Source organism: Tursiops truncatus, chromosome X (genome assembly GCF_011762595.2).
Source record: "Tursiops truncatus isolate mTurTru1 chromosome X, mTurTru1.mat.Y, whole genome shotgun sequence".
NCBI classification, from domain to species: domain Eukaryota; kingdom Metazoa; phylum Chordata; class Mammalia; order Artiodactyla; family Delphinidae; genus Tursiops; species Tursiops truncatus.
In genome coordinates, this window is record NC_047055.1 from 122,094,940 (window position 1) to 122,117,887 (window position 22,948).

General features: G+C 49.7%; 1 protein-coding gene and 1 non-coding gene across 16 annotated transcripts in view; one reads left to right on the forward strand and one right to left on the reverse strand.

Moving 5' to 3' along the window:
• TBL1X (transducin beta like 1 X-linked) overlaps nucleotides 1-22,948 on the reverse strand; it is a 225,265-nt gene that overhangs the window by 183,556 nt on the left and 18,761 nt on the right. Inside the window, exon 1 of one of the 15 annotated variants that reach the window (XM_073799399.1) lies at nucleotides 20,555-20,628. The exons of the other annotated variants lie outside the window; for them this stretch is intronic. The gene's annotated coding sequence lies outside the window, so the exon portion shown is untranslated. Of the gene's footprint in view, nucleotides 1-20,554; nucleotides 20,629-22,948 lie in introns of those variants that run through there. 15 annotated transcript variants of the gene reach the window in all.
• Nucleotides 21,822-21,923, forward strand: LOC117310449 (U6 spliceosomal RNA). Its single transcript, XR_004524600.1, has one exon. It is a non-coding gene; the product is annotated as a U6 spliceosomal RNA (small nuclear RNA).

The following is a 22,948-nucleotide window of genomic DNA, read 5'->3' on the forward strand; positions in this document are numbered from 1 at the left end:
ATGAGATTCCAATTCCAGTGGCCATGAATGGAATGTGACTGGGGCAAGGCCACGCTCAGTTATCAGATGGGTCAGGGCTGAGGTCCCACTCCAGGCAGCGAGGAACGGAGCTGCCTGAGACGTGCGACTTCCAAGGCCAAACCAGGTACGACTCGGCCCTACACAGACAAACGTCAACCACCCATGAAGACAGAGATCCCGGGGCCAAGTCCAGGCCCCAGCACTGCCTGTGAGGGAGCCGGGCAGGCCCAGGGGGCAGGCTCTCCCTCCCCAGGCTCCACAGCCTCGCCAGGAAGGGACCAGGCCCGACAGCCGTCCACAGAATGGGGAAAACAGGGGCATCATCTATAAAAGCACATGGTCTCTTCTGCTACTTTTGTGTGCTTAGTTTGAGCTCATCTGCACCTCTCACCCCAAAATGAGCGGCGAGAAGTTCAGTAAAGCTCCCAGAGCCAGACCTCTGGTGAGAGCTGGCTGGACTCTACAAAGAGACTGTTCTCTCTCTCTCTCTCTGTGTGTGTTCTCGCTCTCTGTCTCTCTCTGTCTCTCTCTGTCTCTCTCTGTCTCTCTCACACACACACACACACACACACACACACACACACACACACACACACGCCCTTCATTCTGAACCATGTTGCACTCGTTACTCTTATTTCTTCCACAGGAAACAGGACTAGAAGGAAAAACAAGGCAGGAATGTCCCCGCGCGCACTCACATCACTAAAGCCTTCAGCATTCAACCCTCTCAGGCAGAAGGAGGAAAAATAAAGCCAGAACAGCCTGCACTTCAAACAGGATTGGGCCTTGTTTTAACCCAAAATCTCTCTGGGAAAAATTATCTACCCCACGCGAACAAGGAAAAACACAAAGGGCGCGTGCACGCCAAAACTTTTGATTTACATAATGACTGTAACTGCAGCCTGGTTGGTATTGTTTTATGGGTCACATATACTTTAAAGACCGATACACGTTTATACTACAGACGAAATGGGTTATTTCCTCCTGCCCATAAGCAGCTCTCAGAACACAACCGAAGGCCAAACGACACTCGGGAGACTATATAGTTTTTCCGCTAAAATCCAGATAATTTCTTTTTGAGAAGCAAAATCTGTAACGTAAATCTCAGTGAAAACTGTCTCCTTATGAAGCAATTATACCCCACTTGGATACTCTCGGGAAGGCCTAGGAACAGGAGCTCAGGCTCACAGCACTCCCCACAGTATCTGCTGTTACAAGTTATAGTTATGTTTTCACTTTTCTCACTGGGAAATTTGTCCAAACACCTAGGAATGCAGGCTCCAAAAAAAAACATACATTCAAGTCAATAATTATGGATAATATCTCAAATACTCAAACCAAGTAAAGCTAAGTCTCTGCCCTCAAGTCTAATAGGAATTTAAAAGGAATACACTTTGGGCTTCCCTGGTGGCGCAGTGGTTGAGAGTCCGCCTGCCGATGCAGGGGACACAGGTTCATGCCCCGGTCCGGGAAGATCCCACATGCCGCGGAGCAGCTGGGCCCGTGAGCAATGGCCGCTGAGCCTGCGCTCCGCAACGGAAGAGGCCACAACAGTGAGAGGCCCGCATACGGCAAAAAAAAAAAAAAAAAAAAAGAATACACTTTAAGACAGGAATATAAGCGCATAAGCGGAATCGAGTATTATGGGTTTCACTGGAAGGGGAGTGAGGGGAGAGGAAAACGGACAGAAATCAAGAAACCTAGTAAATGCCAGGGTCTGGTCTCTAACCGACACCCTCCTCCCCCGTGTCCTGGACCACCCGCTAGGCCAGGTAAGCACTCCTCTAGAATATTCTAGTAGATGCCATCGGTCAACCCAGCTCGCTGCTGACTTCCTCCAAATCGTTCTCCACTGAGACGCCAAACCCCCCCCACCTGGCATTCCCCTCCGCCGACGCTGCCCGACACTCCAGGGTGAGAGCTAACTGCCTGACTCAGCTCACAGAGGCACGGCCAAGGAGCCCTGGCCAGGCCCTCTCTCCCTCTGCTCATCCACTCCTGGCCAACCTCAGGACCTTTGCATAAGCTGTTCCTTGGCTAGGCAACCCTTCCCACTCCACTCATCCCTCAGGTCCCATCTCAAACGCCCCCGCCCCTGTGACTAATGAAGACACAGACTTTCACCACTGCCTGGATTTCCTCGTGATACTCATCACTGCTGAGATCCTGTAATCTTTGTGTGCACATGCTGGCTTCTCTTCCCCCTCTCCGGTGGGGCTGTACACACCACGGCAACAAGAACCTCATCTGTTTTCCTCACCGCTGTGAATCCCGAGTACCTAGGGGAGCACTCGTCACACAGAGCTGACCAAGTACCTGTTGAATGAATGAATGAGTGGGTGAGAGGAAGAAGCCCCAGCTAAGCAAGCATTTTCAGTAGACGGGATATTAGTTGGGGGTAACAGAGCAGAGGGGTGCAGTCTCCGCAGCGTCAGAGGTGGAAAGTTTCACGTGGGTTCCGGGAAAGTCAGTCTCCCGACTTGGCTGGAATTTATGTGCAGGCCAAAGTTCAACAGGGTCAGTGAATCTGGATGGGTTCTGTGTGGGGAGGGGAAGCAACAACTTTATTTTCACTAACCTTTCACCTAACTCCATTAGAAACGTAGGCAGCAAGCCTTTGTGGAAACAGCAGACCCCCAAGATTCTCACCAATAGGAATTGCAGACATTTTCATAACAGGTTACAGATGCCTCAGACACTTTAAAATACTGCTGACACTCACCACTACTTGGAAATGATGGTAGCGGTTAAAGCCACTGCTAGATAGTGCTATTTAAAATGCTCAAAAAGCACCTATCAAAGAACTGAGGACTTCTCTGGTGACTCAGTGGTTAAGATCTGCCTGGCAATGCAGGGGATCCGGGTTCGAGCCCTGGTCCGGGAAGATCCCACATGTCGCGGAGCAACTAAGCCCGTGCGCCACAACTACTGAGCCTGCGCTCTAGAGCCCGCAAGCCACAACTACTCGGCCCGCGTGCCACAACTACTGAAGCCTGCATGCCTAGAGCCCGTGCTCCACAACATGAGAAGCCACCGCAATGAGAAGCCCACGCACCGCAACGAAGAGTAGCCCCCGCTCGCCACAACTAGAGGAAGCCCACACGCAGAACGGAGACCCAGTGCAGCCAAAAAAAAAAAAAAAAAAGAATCGAAAGCAGGTCTCAAAGAGATGTTTGGACGCTCAGATTCATAGCAGCATTATTCCCAATAGCCAAAAGGTATAAGGGACCCAAATGTCCATCAACAGATGACCGGATGAACGAAATGGGGTCTATCCACAGTGGAATACGATTCAGCCTTAAAAATGAAGGAAATTCTGACACAGGCTACAACAGAGCTGAAACTGGAGAACATCAGGCCAAGTGAAATGAGCAGACCTAAAAGGACAAATGCCGTATGACTCCACTGATGGGCAGCACCTAGAACAGTCACGTTCACAGAGACCGAAAGCAGAGTAGCGGGGGCCAGGGGCTGAGGGTGCGGGCACGTGGAGTTAGTCTTGAATGGGGACAGACCTTCAGTCTGGGAAGACGAACAAGTTCCGGAGACGGATGGTGGTGACGGCTGCACAATAATGGGAAGGTACTAACGCCACTGAACTGTGCACCAGAAAATGGGTAAGATGACACATTTCCCATCAGGTATGTTTCACCACCATAAAGTAAGGAAGACGGCAGGAGGGTAACGGCACACAGGAATTTTGTTTATGCCAGTACTGGTAATTGCTTCCTTTGCTAACCTATCTAGCTTTGAATGCATTTGAAAATCCTACTCCGAGATGCCTCCGAGGCTTCGATGGACAGCTGAAGGGGGTCCATACGCAGAAAAGAAAGTTTAGGATCCTGGTGTCTGAGAAGGGGACAAACAAGGAAGCTGTTCAGAGCCTTGGGCGCAGGAGCGTGAAGTCAGTATCGCCCAGTGGGGACCCACCGCAGTGCCTCCCTGACACTAATGCTTGAACACTGGGGTTCTGCGGAGCCCCTCAGGCAGCTGGGGGACGCAGGGAGGGGGAACAGAGAGGGCAGGATGGGGCCGCGGCCCAGGGCCAGGGGCCCCGGGGAGGGCGCTGGCAGAGCCTGGGGGGTGGATGCCAGACTGCACGTGGTCCAGGAGAGTGTGGGCTGAGAGGGGCAAGGCAGGGGAGCGTGGAACTGTGCTCCTACGAAGTGTGATGAGGGAGAGACAGAAATAGAGCGAGAAGCTAGCGGATGAAGCAAAGGGTTTTGCTGCTGTTTCATAACGCTCTGCTTGTGTTTGCAGCGCTAGACTAAAGGCATTAGGGAGTCTGCAGAAGACAGAGGTGCGAGAGGTTTTGTTTCCTTACAAAGCCTACAGTTTTTAACAGATCCCAAACCACATGAATTCTTACTGAGCTCACAAAATTAAGCCCACGTTTTCAACATGTTCAGAACCCCCTGCTCACAGATGGAAACTCTGAGATGGCCTTTTCCTTTCTGAAGGCTAAATGTCAACAGACAGGAGGAGGGCTTGACGAGAGTTGATATTTAAAGATGCGAGGCCAGCAAGTGAGTTAAATGGAGGAGGTGTTTCTGGCGTGGAGGAGTTCTCCTGCCCTCCCTGAACCCAAGGAGATCAAGCCATCTCCCCAGTGCTTGTCATTAGAGACGGCCCTCAGTGATCTATTAGCGAAGAATTAGCAAAAGGCTGCCGGGGCCGATCACTTTCCCAGGCTCAGCAGAAAAAACGCATAGTCCCAAACTTCCTGTAGTTTACAGCATAATTAATGAGTAAGAAGAAATACCAGTAGAAGCAAGTAAAATATAGTTAGCCCAGCTTTGGTTCACGGGGGCCGTGAGTACCTAGACGTTTCCTCCTACGAGTCCTCTGCCCTCACCCTGCCCCGGCCACTTCCCCGCCAGCCACTTCCAGCCTTACCCAAGCCACGGCCCCTGGAGGCTCTGCTGACAGACCATCCCACTCACACATTTACATAAGCCCTCGTGGGCTTCCCTGGTGGCTCAGGGGTTGAGAATCCGCCTGCCACTGCAGGGGACACGGGTTCAAGGCCTGGTCTGGAAAGATTCCACATGCCGTGGAGCAACTAAGCCCGTGCGCCACACCTACTGAGCCCGCGTGCCACAACTACTGAAGCCCGCATGCCTAGAGCCCGTGCTCCGCAGCAAGAGAAGCCACCGCAGTCAGAAGCCCATGCGCCGCAATGAAGAGTAGCCCCTGCTCGCCGCAACTAGAGAAAGCCCGCGTGCAGCAACAAAGACCTAACGCAGCCAAAAATAAATAAAATAAATAAATTTATTAAATAAAAAAATAGATAAATAAGCCCTCCTCGTCTTGCCCTCTCATTGGAAGCCCAGACGATCCGCAGGCACACACGGCCAGTGGCTCTCACACCGGACAGTGTGGACGCAGAACACCTCACCAGGGCAGAGGGCCGCAGTGGAGAGTGCTCGGTGAGACCGTCTCCAAGCGATCCTTTGCAGTCTGCCCTGGTTTATGCTTCAACCCATCGATTTTTTTTTTAATTTATTTATTTTTGGCTGCGTTGGGTCTTCCCTTAGCTGCTCTGCGGCACGTGGGGTCTTCCGGGACCAGGGCTCAAACCCGTGCCCCCTGCACTGGCGGGCAGTCCCAACCACTGCACCACCAGGGAAGCCCCATCCATGGCGTTTTAGAAACCAAACCAATGAGTTCCAATAACCTCTTACACAGAAAGCCTTGCCTAGGGTAGACTAAAGAGGGCGCCTACGATTCCAGGTAGGGTTGGTGATAGAGAGGGGGTGAGGCAGGAAGAAGACGCCAAGCTCCCAGCCCAAGCTCACACCCTCTGCACCCAAGGACAGTCTGAACGCCGAATCTGTCTCGTGCATCAGCTGATCCTACGAGCGCTGGCTGCCCTCGAGTCAGGACCCCCTGTTCTCTTAGAAAACCAAGACCTTCGTCTTGGTAAAACTCTTAAGAGGAATCACCTTCTTTTCTAGGCACTTACTACCTTCTCATCTGTCCCGAAAGCCACGTCCCCACTACTCCTCTTCCAAGGCGAAGAACTACAGCCCCCGTCCTTGATCGCACCTCCGGAACCTCTCACTTCCTGTTAGCTTTCAAACACCACATCTTCCCCCACTAAAAACCCCTTCCCCCATACTGGCTTCCTTCCCAAAGGCTCTTCTGCCCTGACCTTTGAGGTTGGACCTCTCCCCCCGAGACATGTGTACCCACTGCCTCCAGCCTTTCACCCGTCGTCGCACATATGCCGTCTTCAGCTGCAGACTCACTGCTCCTACCCTGAAAACCACACCTGGATTCTCACACGTCACCCCCAGCCTCTGGGCGCCAAATCCCACCTCAGCAGCCCCGACCACCCTGCTTCTCTGCTTCCTCCTCCCACCTCCTCTGAGCGCGTGGGCTCCTACGGACACACGCCTTCACGGCTCTCCTCCACGGAGGGTTCCACCCCATGTCTGCCCCTGGTTCCAGGCCATTTCACCAGCTCTCAGCTGATGGCATCCCAACCTCCACGCTCCAGGGCACTCCCGACACCTCTACTACACGTGAAATCCAGTTCTGCCATTGTGTTCCCCAGCTAAACCACAGGGCCTCTGGGAGTCTAATATTTGTTCTACTTATTCTGGAACAGGAGGCCCTCGATAAAACAGCTAACAAACCCAGTCCAGCCGTTCTCTATAAAGGTGGGATCTGTCCTGTTCCAGGCTCCCGTACACATATTCCAGCTGGTGGGATGTAAAGGGAAGGTGTGCAGAGAGAATATTTAGAGAAGCAAGAAATGGAAAGCAGGGACAGACCCAGGAAGATTACAGTAACCGGCCCCACCCACCGTCTCCCACACTCGCTGAAGAACACCGAGTCCCGGGAGCCTCTGCTGCTAACCAGAGACATCCCAGGCCAAGGAGATCAAAGGGCCATGTGCCCAGCTCCTCCTTAAGTTATTTTTAGATCTTACCAGAGGAGGACAAGAGAAACCGGAGAATTTCCACTCTACCACTGTTCTGGCAGCTTTCAAAGTAGGTTAACAGGAAAAATGATCTGGGCTGTCACTGCTGCTTTTAAATTCTGGCTAATTTTAACCCTTCTCCCAACCCGCTCTCCCTGCCACTCCCAACCAGAAGACGTAGATGCCTCCACCACACTGTCCTAAGGGTCTGACAAATCGAGAAAGAAAACACAAGAACCGCGAAGGAAAGAAGCCGCCCTGGACACCACAGCTAATGGAACGCTCTGGCTTGCCACCATGCACATCAGAACGAGACAAGTGTCAAGAAGAAATCTTGATAGCAGAGCGGCCTCCAAATTACAGATGGGATACTGTCCAAGGCTTCATGGGTTTCGCACTCAGAAATGTTTTTCTCCTAGAAACAATGCTATAAAACTATGACCAAGCTCCCAGCCAGTCTCGAATGGCCTTGTAAAGCCTGCAAACGTAACTGAAATGTAAACTGGCCACAAAAAACGTCCAAGGAGCACACCATGGCGTGGCGATCGGACACTTCAGTGCCGAGCATCTGAATCACTGGGCTGCTTCTGGGGGAATTGGGGTTGCCCCCATGTATGGGGTACCAGCTACTACGGGCAAGACGGGAATGAGTGACATTTCATCTTCCCCACGTGCGTTCACCGTTGTCTAGGCTTCAAGAGAAGCAACCATCAAAAACACAGGTGAGGGCTTCCCTGGTGGCGCAGTGGTTGGGAGTCCGCCTGCCAATGCAGGGGACACGGGCTCGTGCCCCGGTCCGGGAGGATCCCACGTGCCGCGGAGCAGCTGGGCCCGTGAGCCATGGCCGCTGAGCCTGCGCGTCTGGAGCCTGTGCCCCGCAACGGGAGAGGCCACAGCAGTGAGAGGCCCGCGTACCGCAAAAGAAAAAAAAAAAAAAAAAAAAACAAGCAGGTAAAAAGGGAAGAAATGGGTCACCCCCCTTAGTACGTTACGCCAAGCCTTCCGCAGAAGGCACTAGAACGTAGTTAGCACCAGGGCACAGGAAGAAGACTGTGCGAGCCAAATGCCAGTGGTACCACTTCCCAGCTGTGGGCCCTGCCGCGCCGTACAATTCCGCTCTGAGAAGCCAAGGCGTTTGGCTGTCAGCCAGGCCTATGGTGGGCAGGGCATCTTCCTTTGTCCACCAATCCCGCCAGCCTCTGGGTGACTGAGGTGGGGAAGCAGAAAAAGCAGGACATGAACACAGGTCTCTTCCGGATGACCCAACTTCCCCTCTTCTCCCACCAAGCACAGGAGCACCCTGTACCCCCCCTTTTATGCTACAGCCCTGCTCTGCTGGGACAGAGCCAGCACCGATCCCTTCCAATCCTGTGGCAGAAATGACTGGTAGAGTTTAATGTACTACCTCTCCTGGGACTCCCGGGATTTTAATTGGAACAAAGTTTCATGTCGAACAAATGACTCTCTAATTGTGGAATACCAGGCTCCGGCAAGCAAGGTTAGATGGGAATAGGGTGCAAATGAGGATCAGATCAGGAGAGAGGAGGAAGTGCGGGTCACACCAGGGAGGTGGTATGGGCCTCAGAACAGGCAGGGATCACACGCTGGTTCCGGAAAGGGCCAGAGAGTCAATACTTCAGGCTTCCAGGGGCCAGAGGGTCTCTGTTGCAACAGCCTGTGTAGGGAATAAGCAACCACAGACAGTATCTAAATGAGTGGGTGTGGCTGGGTTCCAAGAAAACTTTGAATTTCATATCATTTTCATGTGTCACAGAACAGTATTCTTTTTTTGGCTGTTTAAAAATACAAAGCCATTCTTAGCTCGCAGGCTGTACAAAAACAGGTGGCAGGCCAAGTCTGGCCCCTGCCTTCAAGGAAGCCTATCTCAAGCTTTGCCTCAGAAGATGCTTTTGGAATCGGACACCGTCATTCTTCCAGGGCTCCCACGTACACAACCCTGGCGTCTAGCCACCGGCCCGTACCCCACGACTCCCGAGTGTCCCTGCGGAGTCCTAAGACTGAAGAGTGTAATGCATTCAGGGTAAAAAACCTTCCACTGTTGAGAAGCACGGGGCTGCCCTGGGAGAGAGGGTGGGCTCTGAAGTCCCAGTTCCAAGGGGTAGACCCGGTACATCACTGCCCTGACCTCAGTTTCCCCACTTGCAAAACAGGAAGAGCCTTTCTGGGTTTGGATTTGTTGTGCAGGCTCAAAACCAGCTACAGAAAGTACCCAGGACACTGCCCTGCGGTCAGCGGGCACCCAAAAAGTCACAGGTCCAACAGAACGATTTTTATCCTTATCTCCCGCCCTCTCCCCCACCCCACCCCCGCCTCGAGGCTCAATTACATCCCTATTCAAGCCCCAAAGTTCAGGTTCAGGTGTCAACCTAAGGATGTGACCCTGGCACTGAGAATGAACCAGGTACACGTGAATGAAGCCACAGTCCAAACAGCAGAGGTCAAAGGCAGGACAGGCCACTCAGGTTTCAACATGCAGGAAGTCACAGAGAAATCCCCTCCCCGCAGATTAAACTCTCAAACACACAAAGGAGCGCTGGTTCCACCAGGGGGGCCCTTCGTCCGGCTCTCCTGGGCCACTTCCTCGTACACGCTCTGCATCCAGGAATCTCAGTCCCTAGCCTCTATCTTCAGCTCTCCCTCACCACTGAATATAGCATGCACAGCCTGCAACAAAGACATGTTACCACGTGCAGCAACAAAATAGCAAAAGATAGCTGTTGAGACGACGTTTCTTTAGGAGACTAAGTGCTCATGGTTTTTTAACCTGACCGGCAATTTCAGTCATTCCGCGACTAGCTTAAGCACCCGGCCAATTCTACAAAGCTCATGGCAAAATCGCTGAGTGTCAGAAAATATTAAATGACCACCTGGATGTGCTTTTTATCGAGCTCTGTTTATGAATGGAGAAATAGTTCACATTACTTAGAGCGATGCGCTTCTAATCATCTCCAAGCAAGATTCCCTGGAGAGCAACACAGAGCGAGGTCATTCATCTGCAGCACCTGCACTGTATACATTTCCCTTGCTCAAGGAAGGAAAACCACCTATGTCAGTTTCAACCAAGGTGAAAAGAGTGACTTGAGATACTACTGTTTTCAAAATTTCCTTACCTCTCAATAGTCAGAAGGACGCATTACAAGTCTGCCCTTTTGCTATCTCCATCTTTGTCTCTATGTTGGCCCTTGAGAAAGGGTGGGCCGCTGTACGTTGGCTGTATTTTCCCTCCCGTGTATATGCATTCTTCTAACAAAACGCGGCCATCCGGCCACGCCACAACCCCATCTCACGCTTTCTCTTGGTTGGTTGGTTGGTTGTTGTTTGGGGTAGGGGAAGAGGCTAAGGAGAGTGAGAAAAGGGAAAATATATAACAGAGAGGACAGCGCCCCACTTCCTCTGATATCAGCCACACTGCCCGCTCACCTCGGACGCCTGGTTCTTGGCTCTGCCGGAGCAGAGACAACAGGCAGGGACACGTTCTCCGGAACTGATCACTCTGAAACTGCTCTCCCCGCGCGCAAAGTGACACCATGTCCACGCACGAGGAGCTTCTACCACCACGTGAGACCACGTGACATATTTTCAGAGCGAGCTTCAAAGTATGAAAGCGGATCCGAACCCTTTGTATAAGAGCTTTATTGAGATACAGATCACATACCACACAATTCACCCATCGGAAGTATACAGTTCAGTTGCTTTCAGTATATTCACAGAGCTGTGTAACCCTGATGAGTACAATCAGCCTTGGAACATGTGCATTATATCTCCCCAGAAGCAGCCCCGGACCCCCTCCTTCAGCAGTCACTACCCAAAGCCCCGGTCCTAGGCAACCACTCATCTACTTTCTGGCGATGCAAACCCTTTTTTGTTCAGCCCGCAAGCCTCTGCTGTAAGTGTCTGACAGGCTCCCTGGTACCAATGGCCCTCGCAGCTCACTTCCCAGTCTTATCACATCTCAGGGGCGCGAGCCAGTACAGCAGCCTGGCTCCGGTTTCCATAAGCCGCCGCGGCTTCTGCAATTTCATTCCACGCCTCACTCACAGGAGCTTCTCAAGGCCCAGACTGCAAGCTACTGTCCTGACTTCCCGAGCAGCAGCTCGCGCAGAACCCCCAGGAGGGCAACACGCCGTAACGTGGCTCTCGAGATGAAGCGCTGCCACCCCCCCCCCCACCAACAGAGTCACACCACTCAGCGGTGTCTCACGACTACCATTAACCATTTCCAACTCGTCGCCTTCACGGCAAGAGAGGTGGGAAAGAAAAACCACCCGGCCACATTCCACGCAGAGGGAGATTCACGTCCATTACACGCTTAGGTCACGCCTCCACTTTCCTAGCCAGACATGCGGCAAACCATCCAAACGGAAGAGAAGAAAGAAATCAGACATGCGGCAAACCATCCAAACGGAAGAGAAGAAAGAAATTCCAAAGTGAGGTCTAAGTGGGGTGGATAACACCAAACACAATAACTACCGTCACCGAAGGGGAGAAAAGAGGTTGTCCCATCCGTCTACAAAACAAGGCGTATGGGAACTGATTAAGTAACTGAATCCGGGGCCGGTGATTTCGGGCTGTGATGGACGAGCTGGGGGGCTTTCCTCCCCATTATATTCTCCATCAATCTGCCTGGAGCTTGAAGGGGAAATGGTTTCTCTCATCTGAGCACTGCAAACAAAAGGAGCATGCCCCACATGGGGCTCAGGCACCGCCTGCACCTGGATTTTAACCACCCAAAGCACCCTCTTGCCTTCCGGGGGGGCTGTTGCCACCTGCCCCGTCCACTTCGGCCGCCAAGAAAGTCAAGGGGCTCTTTCACGGGTGCTTGTCTAACAGCCTCAACTCATTCCGTCCCCTTCTGCTCCATTCATGCTCCACTGGAGTTTTGCGAGAGAAGATATTACTCACGCTTAACTTTAAGTCATAAATGAGTACAAGCAGACAATGGTGAACTCCCAGTAATGACTGTGGATGACGTAACCATACTGCGCCGCACTGATGTCCTGGTTTTGCTGCTGCTCTAAGCTTATGTGAGACGTCACCATTGGAGGAACCTGGCTGACAGAACACAGGACCTCTCGGCGCTCTCTCTGCAACTTCTTGTGGTCTATAATCAACCAAAATAAATCGTTTTCAATGAAAATTACCGAAATAAATTTAAAAAAAAATCAAACACAGTCTCTGTCACTGGTCCTCTGGAGAACTAAAAAGCGGCAAACCCAAAGGAAGCCAACGAATCCTCAGAAGGTCTTCCTGGTCGTTAAAAACTCAGTGCCACAGACACAGGCACTGAACCAGGAGAAAAATCTCTTTCTGTAACTAGCAAGAAAAAAGGTCTCCTACTGCCTTAAAATGTAATATCCTGCAAGTACTTGACGTGAACATTCTGAAAATGAAATTAAGAAAATATCATTCACAAAAGCATCAAAAAGAATACACCCGAAACTCTAAAACATAAAGCACAGACCAGTGCCAACATTACAACTCAACCTCCACTAAGCCTGACGTTCCATAATGCTGAGTCATGCTCAGCTCCCTTCCCAGCAAGGCTCTGCAGGAATTAAGTTGGTCTTCCATCAGCATCAAAAGCTAACAGGTGGGCTTCCCTGGTGGCGCAGTGGTTGAGAGTCCGCCTGCCGATGCAGGGGACACGAGGTCGTGCCCCGGTCCGGGAGGATCCCACGTGCCGCGGAGCGTCTGGGCCCATGAGCCATGGTCGCTGAGCCTGCGGGTCCGGAGCCTGTGCTCCGCAACGGGAGAGGCCACGGCAGTGAGAGGCCTGCGTACCGCAGAAAAGAAAAAAAAAAAAGCTAACAGGTGACACCAGGACCACATCCAGCTGCTACAATGCACGGTATTAAAAATGAGTGATCATTAAGAGGCACACACCCACCCAGTCACTCACCCATCTAGTCTCTCAGTCATGAATGTATAAGCGATAGGGAAAAGCAGCCACTGGCAGCTGGGAGCCGGCCTGGCACTCACGGCTAGGCTGCAGCCTTCTCCTGCTGGAACGGAAACAATTCAGAGACCACTCATCTCAGACAGGGACCCGATTCCATAAACCCTGCCCAACTCTTTCAAGGTCTTCTTAGCACCCTGTGACTGAGATGTCCCACGGTCCCCTCAATGCGATGCAAGGTCAACAAACCCAACCTCATCCAACTACAGCTTTGTGTGTTCCTGGAGACTATTTGGCTGAAGGACATTGTACCTAGGAATGCAGGTGAGGACAAATGCCTTTTAAAGAATGAGTCTCAGCATACAGATGGCCAACGGGCACATGAAAAGATGCTCAACATCACTAATTATCAGGGAAATGCAAATCAAAACTACAGTGAGGTATCACCTCACACCGGTCAGAATGGCCAGCATCAAAAAGTCTACAAACAATAAATGCTGGAGAGGGTGTGGAGAAAAGCGAACCCTCCTACACTGTTGGCGGGAATATAAGTTGGTGCAGCCACTACGGAAAAGAGAATGGAAGTTCCTCAAAAAACTAAAAATAGAGTTGCCGTATGACCCTGCAATCCCACTCCTGGGTATATATCTGGAGAAAACTATAAGTTGAAAAGATACACGCACCCCAATGCTCACAGCAGCACACTTCACAATAGCCAAGACAGGGAAACAACTGAAATAACCATCAACAGATGAAGGGATAAAGAAACTGTGGTGCATATATACATACATACACACATACATACATACATATATATATATATATATACACACAATGGAATACTACTCAGCCACAAAGAAGAATAAAATAATACCATTTGCAGCAATAGGGATGGACTCAGCGATTTTCAAACAGTTAAGTCAGAAAGTGAAAGACAAATACCATACGAAGTCTAAAATATGACACAAATGAACATATCTACTAAACAGAAACAGACTCACAGGCATAAAGAACAGACTTGTGGTTGCCAAGGCGGGGTGGGGGAGGGATGGGGGCAGGGATGGATTGGGAGTTTGGGATTAGCAGATGCAAACTAGTACATACAGAGAATGGATAAACAAGGTCCTACTGTAGAGCACAGGGAACTCTATTCAATATCCTGTGATAAACCATAATGGAAAAGAAAATGAAAAAGAATATGTGTGTGTGTGTGTATACATATAAATATATATAAAAAACTGAATCACTTTGCTGTACACCTGAAACTAACACAACATTGTAAATGACCTATACTTCAATTAGAAAGTCTCACACTTTATCTCACCTGAAACAGACAAGATGAAACCGCTTACAGGACTTATCTATATGAATTGCAAATCACAACAAAGCACTTTCCTTTCAATTTTTAAAAACTGACTCTACCACCATTGGAAGCCACCCATCCTTTACCACTTAGGTATTTTTAATGAAACGAACTGCGTGTATTTGGTTTTAAGACCAAGTTGAGAAATTATTAACTTGACACAGTGGTGGTTACATGTTCCACCAAGCGGCACGGAATATTCCCATCACTGCAGAAGCTGTCATTGTAAATCTGCCGTTTGTTCTTAAAACACCTACTCAATGACGGAGCTCCAGCGTCCAGCACCCACAACACCTGAAGGCAAAGGAAGGAGCTGCTCAGAAAAGCTTGTGTTCACAGATTAAAACAACCTGAAACATACACACAAACGCAGCACCTCCTCATACTACCTCGATTCTCTTCCTAGCATCATTTGGGGGAGGGGCTGTCCTGATAAAACCAAGCATCATCCGGGAGTCCGGACACCACGGACGGGCTTCCATGGTGGGTCCAAACATGTTTCGGATGAGGTACAGTGGATTTTTCTCAACAAGCGATTTAAGGCACAGATGTTATCCTCATCTTAAACGATATCATTATACCTTGAAAAGATTCTGTTGGGTTAGACCATTAGACTCTGCCGGTACTTGACGACTTTTGATCTGAAATGGGAATGCCGCTCCTTTCAACCTAATATGGGTGCAAAATAATTCTTTAATATATAAAACCAAAGTCCAAAATTTGGTTTACACCTGTGCCAGCGTGGAGATGCAAAGTTCTTCCTTTCAAGAAAGAAAGAACCTGCCCATCCTCCATGGCTCTGTTCTGAGCAGCCCCACGACTGAACAAGGCCATTTCTCTCTACCCATCAGGCAATCTCCACTCCAGAGCTCACGGTGGGGGGGCGGGGGGGCCTGGCTCAAACTTTATCAGATACGCGTTGAGGTCCTGAGGCTTTCCTTACTCAGTCCCGTCCCCCATTTATCTCTCACAGGTCTTTGTCCCTCATTAAAACACTTGAACCTCTCACTGCATCTCCAGAGGGACCAGAGGACACAACTATCGAGGCTGGCCAAAAGGTTCGTTCGGATTTTTCCGAAACCCGAACTTTGGGGCCAACCCAATGTTACAACGCTGACTGCTTTCAGGCCGTTAAAGTCCCTGAAAATAGACACCTGTGTATGTGTGTATCTAATACCCGGGGACACACACTGTGTATACACACAGAGTCAATTTTCATGATTTGAGGATACGGTATTCGTGCATTTGCCTACCTGCTAAATCTATCTGTAGCCCCAGATCCAGACCTGAGGTGGTGTGGTCACTTAAGGACCAAGCACGGGGTGAAAAGGTCGAGCCGCTGGTGCACACGTTCCCAGCTCAGGTGGAATGAGGCCTCGTGCTACCTTCCTGTTTCAGCTCCCAGGCCGTAAGCCAGTGTGCTCTCCGTGGGCTATTTACTGCCACGTGTTTTGCATTTCTGTGCTTTTGTTGGTGACATCTCTGCTTAGAACAGCCCCCAAGCACGGTGCTGCAGCGCTGTCTGGTGTTCCGAAGGGCAAGACGGCTGTGCTGTGCGGTAGGGAGGGAACACGTGTGTTGGAGAAGCTTGGTTCAGGCATGAGCTACAGGGCTGCTGACCGCGACTTCAACATGGATGAATCAACAGTATACAGTTAATAAGGCGTCTTTAAGCAGAAACACACGTAAAACAAGGTTATGCAGTGATTGGTTGATGAAAATAACGTGGCCAGAGGCCTGCAGGAACCGAACCCTCTGTTTCCCCTAGAAGCAAAGCTTCGATGAGGTCTCAGCAACTGTACACGTTCAACTACCGTGAATAAGGAAAATCGACCATACACGTAAGCCACATAAAGATGTAGCCATCACTAATCTCCACTCGACCTAAAAAAAACCCTAAAACCATTCTTCTGTGTCTTCCTATTGCACAGACATCCCTGTATGGAATGACACGGTGGCCCCTCCCACGCTCAGCTTTTCCCCTGTGCTCATCCCTTTATGATCTCTTCACTACATCAGGGCAAAAGCTAAGCGACTTCACGTGTAGGCCCTCTGCCCACAGCCCTTCTGTACAGGCGAAGTTTGGTTCCAACACACAACAAGGGCAGCTGCGAATGGAAAAAGCCGGAGCCAAAGAGAATGAAATGACAGACGATGGGAAGCGGAGATAAACCCCTGCCCTCTCTCTGGAGCGCATCCGCCCTAGCAGGCATCCCTGCAGCCCCCTTCCATTGGCACGGCTCCACCTTGCTTGGGAGGAGCTCTCAGAGAAGCTCTGGACCCCGTCTGCACTTCTGAAGTGAGAAACGGACGGCAAAGACACAGTACTCAGGGCAAGAAGCCAACGCCGGTTACAAAACACGGTGTGTTAACTCTTTTTTCCTCTTTTATAACTCCCCTAAGAACAGATGTAATAATGTTTCCAAGAAAGCAAACCAGCAGAAAAAGAGGGCTAAAGGTAGAAACTTCTTCCGTAATGTAAGCCATCCTAGCAGTCAACCAGTTTAACATGGCTGCTTTCCTGGAGAATTGTTCTGACCCAAATTCTGAAGGGACCAAACACAGCAACCAGGAAGGGAATCTTCTTAAAAGGCACCAAAGCCTATTTAAACAAATCTGCAAAAGATTACTGATTTTTCAATGAAGATTCTCAAGCTATACATTTTAATATAAAATTAACTACGGCTTTTTTGTTTGTTTGTTTTGCTTTGTTTTTTGTTTGTCTGGTCGGTTTGGGTTTTACACCAAATAGCCTACGACCTGATCACCCAAGGACTTTTCAGAGAAAAAAGCAGAAAAGAAAATCCCTCCATATGTGATGCTTGTCACATGCGGTACAAGCTTGTATATCCTCCAAAGAAAGCTTAGATAATGAGATAAAGGTAACCGTATTCCTCACTTCTATTCAGACTAAGTGTCTGAACTTGATTTTCTCCAACAGGGTCCAAACTGGCCTTTAGTTAAGTCACATCCACCTGACTAGATAATCAAGAAATGCTCTCAGACCTCAATTCTAAGACAACCCCACAGAATGGAATCTGCTGGAAGGTGGGCCTTTCCTGACTCCTGTTCAAGGCAGCTTAGTCATTGAAAGTTCCAGGGAACATAATTATTACAGCGCATTCCCTAACAGGTGACAAGAGAACATTCCAAAGACAGCTTTCTGGTCACTGGGTTTCACCATACACAGTTCTTACCGCTGCGAGTGATAGAGCAACCCCCCATAACACCAGTAACTCAGACTAGGGGCTGAGGACAGTCTTGAAAACGGAACCATCACGTTGTGTGCTGGAACCTCTTGGAGAGCATGTGGCCCAAGCGATCAGCTGACAGAAGAGAAACGATGATTCCTTTATTCTCTTGGGGCCAGTGTCAAGTGGGTGGTTAATGATAGCATTAGGCCTAAAATTCAATCCTTCTGCTCCTATTCAAGGGCTCTTTCCAGGGAAACGTCAGTCTTGGTATTGGACCAAAAAAAAAAAAAAAAAAAGAATTATAACCTACAGTTATATAGGTCTTCTTTGATTTAATGCAGTTAATCTTGGATAAGGTCAGGAACTGACTTGCGTTGGCTCAAATAACCCCAATTTCCAATCAGGAGGACCCACCTAGTTGTAAAAGTCTTCACTCTCCATTATACGTGTTCCACAGGCAGACCGTGAGCGCAGGTACCCTGTGAGAAGTCAGATGCTAGGAAGGTCATGGGCAACTCTCCACTGATAAATTACACAATCATCAAAGGAACGTGGAGACGGCTTGTAACGCCAGTTCCCAGTTCTTTAAACCACAGTGAAGTGAGAGGAGAAATACCATCTCCATCAAGCATAAAGAGTTCCTAGAGAGCGTTCTGGAAAGCTGAATGAGACACTGCCCCGTGGCACCGATAAGGCGGCTGGAAGTAAATGACCACTGGAATCTCCCTCAATCACACTGTCTGAGTCACAGGTCACAAACTCAGCCTATTGCCAAAAGTTTACTGTTTGTCCTCGAAAGCACATCTTCTAACATATTCCCTGCGTTCCCCACGGCTTCATCCGGCCGCTCCTCTCCCCTTCGCGCACGCACACACCCACCCGCCCCCAATCTCAACAACACTCTACTCCGTAAGCGACAGTAACATGAATCACGTTCTGCTGTGAGACAAGAATCGGTGCTCAGAACGTCTTGCTACAGGCACGCCCAACAGAAAGGGAAGTTCCGTTTCCTCCTAAGTGCCGTTCAGCTCAACTTGTTCGCCATGAGTAACAGTCCAGGTGCCTCTTGAGGGGAGGGGGGTGTCGGGTCTAACAAGGTGAGGGTCCCTTTCCCCAAACCTGACTCCAGTTTCCTAACCACTAAGTTCCAAGGGATGGGCTCATTTTCATGTAAGTTGTATTTTAGACAGAAGGACAGCTGGAAAATTTGCCAAGGTCGGTAGCATAACGTGACATTGCTAGACCTGCATGTGGAAATGCGGCAGCTCAGGGCCTTTCTCATTTTGTAGTTCACATAATTTTCGTTTAGTTCACATACTTCTATTTTCATCTCCTCTTTTACTCCATGCGGCCTCCTAGGTCACCTGCTTTGTCAGACACACCAACTTGGTGCCCTCACAGCCCAGGAGGTGACAGGGCAGCCAACAAGGTGGTAGAGAAGAACTGACACCTCAAAGGCACAGAGGACAGATGGTGGTGGCCAGAGGCGGCGGGAGAGGGGATGTGGGTGAAGAGCATCAAAGGTGCAGACTTCCAGCCGTAAAATACGTTAAGTCCCGGGACTTCCCTGGCGGTCCAGTGGCTAGGACTCCGCACTCCCAATGCAGGGGGCCCGGGTTCCATCCCTGGTCTGGGAACTAGATCCCACATGCCACAGCGGAAGATCCCGCAAGTGCGACTGAGATCCAGCGCAGCCAAATAAATAAATACATACATACATACATACATACATAAATACATACATACATACATGCATACATAAGTGAGTAAGTCCGGGGGATTCAACGTAATACATGACTGTAGTTAACAATACTGGAGAGTATATCTGAACGTTGCTAAGAGAATAAATCTTAAAAGTTCTCATCACGGGACTTCCCTGGTGGCGCAGTGGTTAAGAATCTGCCTGCCAATGCAGGGGACACGGGTTTGAGCCCTGGTCCGGGAAGATCCCACATGTATCCCATGGACGGAGCAACTAAGCCCGTATGCCACAACTACTGAGGCCGTGTGCCACAACTACTGAAGCCCACGCACCTAGAGCCCATGCTCCGCAACAAGAGAAGCCACCGCAATGAGAAGCCCACGCACCGCAACAAAGAGTAGCCCCCGCTCGTCGCAACTAGAGAAAGCCCGCGTGCAGCAACGAAGACCCAACGTGGCCAAAAATAAATAAATAAAGATTAAAAAAAAGTTCTCATCACAAGAAAAAGAAATGAGTGACTATGTGTGATGATGGATGTGAACTAAACCTATTGTGGTGGTCACATCACAATGTTTACATACATCAAATAATTATGTTACGCGCCTTCGGCTAATACGTTATATGTCAATTATATCTCAATTTTTAAAAAATGAAATGAAAATAAAAAAGGACAGTTGAAGGATGGAACTGTCTCTGTGGGTCCTGACCCCCCGCCCCTGCATCCCACAAGCCAGGAGATGTCTTTTCTCAACAGGGAATCAGGAAGAACAAAAGCCTTGCTCTCACAACTACTGTACTAAAGACACAATCAAGGAGAACCATTTCATTTAAACAGCACTCAACCGAGGGGGAAAGGGAGAGAACGAAAGAGAGAAATAGAAAGTTCTGCACAACAGAGTTACTTCCGTAACTTGCTGGTCGCCCCGAGAGGTGATACTTGGCTGATCTGATGACAGCCAATTCTAGGTGACACAGCATCCTCTAGAGCAAGTGCTTCCGCAGCCAGCTTTTTAGCAGAAAATCTCTATCTGCTTGCTGTGCACGACGATGCGGGTGGGAATAGACAGGCTTTCACTCCCTCACTCACAGCACTGTCCTCTGCTTGTCCCGCCAGCAAGTCAGATCCTCTGATTTTTTTTTCATACCCTCAACATTTCAATCACCAAAATAAAACAACACTTGTGTGAGAGGAGGAAGGAGGCTGTCAGCCTCTCAGTGACACGGCTCCCTCCTCTAATGAGGTCAAAACTTTCTTTTGGCCACAAAGCAACCGAGTGTCAACACGCTAAGGCATCAGCCCCCAAAGACTGGAAACAGAATTTACAGCAAGAGACAAAAGGCTGGTCCATGGAAACATGATAAACGACCCTTAGCCATGCAGCACAACGTGCACTGCAAAGGACACCATGAGCAACTGACCCATAATTACCGTGTGCTTGCTACGGTGCAGGGCCGAAAGGAAACCTAAGGCGTGATCTCTGCTGTCAAGTACTTGCAGTCTTGCTGGTGAGGAAAGAGAAAATACATGCGTAAGAGAAACAGTGGGCAAAAGGCCACCTGGAAAAAAAGAGTATTAAGCTCATAATGGAAATCTCCTAATAAAAAACAGATTTTCCAACACCAAATAAATGGTCCATTTATTAGGCTGTGCAAAAAAAAAAAATTAATAAAATTTAAAGAATTAATACAGTACCAAGCCGATGAGAATAAGTCACAGAAATCAGAGACCTAGCCAAGACCCTTGGGCTGTAACCTGCTTCCACACAGCCATCTGGGAGAGATTAAACAACTCCTTTTTCCTCGGGAGGGCTTTATGTCTTTATATGGAAAGGACTGCCAATTGCCCTTCCCAGTGGAGACAGTCCTGCAAGATGTGGTGCTCAAACTTCAAAGTGCACGACAGTCACCTGGAAACTGCATCTGTGCAGGGCTCTTCAGCCTGGGCACATGTGGACCCAGGCCAGGTAATTCCTCGTGGGGGACCGTCCTGTGCACTGTTCCATGCTGAGCAGCGTCCCTGGCCTCTACCCACTAGATGCCAGGAGCACCCTCTCCCCTAGTTACAACAGAATGTCTCCAGATGTTGCCAGATGTCCCTGGGGGGACACGACTGCCCCACCACCACCACCTGCCCAGCTGAGAACCCCTGTTCTAAGATGGAACCAAGGAAGCTACATATTTCACAGGCACCTGCTGCTTCCAACATCCACCTACGGGGCTATTTCCCTGGATATAACTGGGTGCATCAGTCTCGTCCACTGGGGTCATCTTCCTTCCCACACACCAACAGGGCAGAAGGTATCACAATCCCGCTTCTTCCCTCTTGCCTCTTAACACACGTGCCTTTTGCCCCCTTTGCTGTGTGACTCTGCATGACCTCCCGACTGGAACAGCCCTCCCCAGCCCATGGATGTGGGATCTGGCCACGACACTTGCTCCGGTCAACGAGCATTAGTGGGAAGGACAGGCAGAGGTTTTAAACGTGACTGCGTGATGTAGCTTGGCTTCTTCTTATACCAGATAGGAGGGGCAGAAGTACATGCCCCAAGAGGCTACTAGCCTCAGAAGGAGGAGATTAGGAGCTCAGTCCTAAACCCAGCCCAGAGCCTGACCAGGCCTCCCTGATCCCACCCAGCTGAGCCCAGCAGAGCCACACCTCACCACCCACTGACCAGTAAGCAAGAAGTAAGTGCTTGGTGCTCTTTTCAGCAGCACATATATTAAAACTGGAAAGATACAGGGATTAACATGGCCCCTGTACAAGGGTAACAAAAATTCATGAAGCATTCCGTATTTTTGATGGAAACTAAACTTTCGGTGGTGAGCACGCTCCAGCATACAGAGATGTCAAAATACGGTACTGTACACAGAAAACTTACATGTTATAAACCGTTACCTCAATTTTAAAAAATTCTGTGAAGAAATAAGTGCTTGTTTCTGTAAGCCTTTGTATGCGGGGGTGCTGTTTGTTACACATCATCAGCAAAGCAGAAAGCTGACTGATACACTCCCCAAATATTTCTGAACCAAAATGCTGATTAACAAGTGGATATTATTATGACTTTTCTGTCCCTACCCCCACCTGTCTTCCTCCACTCTTGTATGGAGCCACAAACCCACCAATTCAGTCCCCATAAAGGCACACATGGTATCTTTGAAGTCCTGGGGGCCAGGTCCCACTCTTCTCACATCGTGGTGGTCTTTCCCACAGCTGACTCAGACTGTGAGACACTAACTCCAGGGAATAGTTCTGTCAGAGTCCCCGAGAGACCCTCAAACTGACAGTGGCAGGGCCACCCACCAACTATGGAGTTCTTGGGAAGGAGAGGCTCTAGACATACAAATGTGTTCGATCAGCACCAAAAATCCCAGGTCCTTCCAAGACAGAAAACAACCGGGTGTGCCCAGAGGTAAATCACGACTCGGCCAGTGGCTCCACCGCAGTGAAAGGCAGGCACACCGACCAAACAGCTCCACGACTTCTGAATCATTCAAGAGACAAACAGCAAATATTAAATAAATATACAAACCTTGCAGGGCTCAGAGGAACAAATTTAGAGACAGAAACAAAGGAAATAAGTCTCCTTGGAGACTGTCAATGGAGCCAGAGAATAATGGCCCCCAGACAGTCCCATGCCCTAATCCCTGGGCCCTGTGACAGTGTTACCGTGCACGGCCAAAAGGACTCTGCAGATGCGATGAAGTTAAGGATGCTGAGCAGGGGAGATTATCTTGGATGGGGGGGGAGGGCAATGTAATCACGTGAGCCCTAAAAAGTGGGCAATCTCTCCAGGCTGTGGTCAGAGAGACACGTGACCAAAGA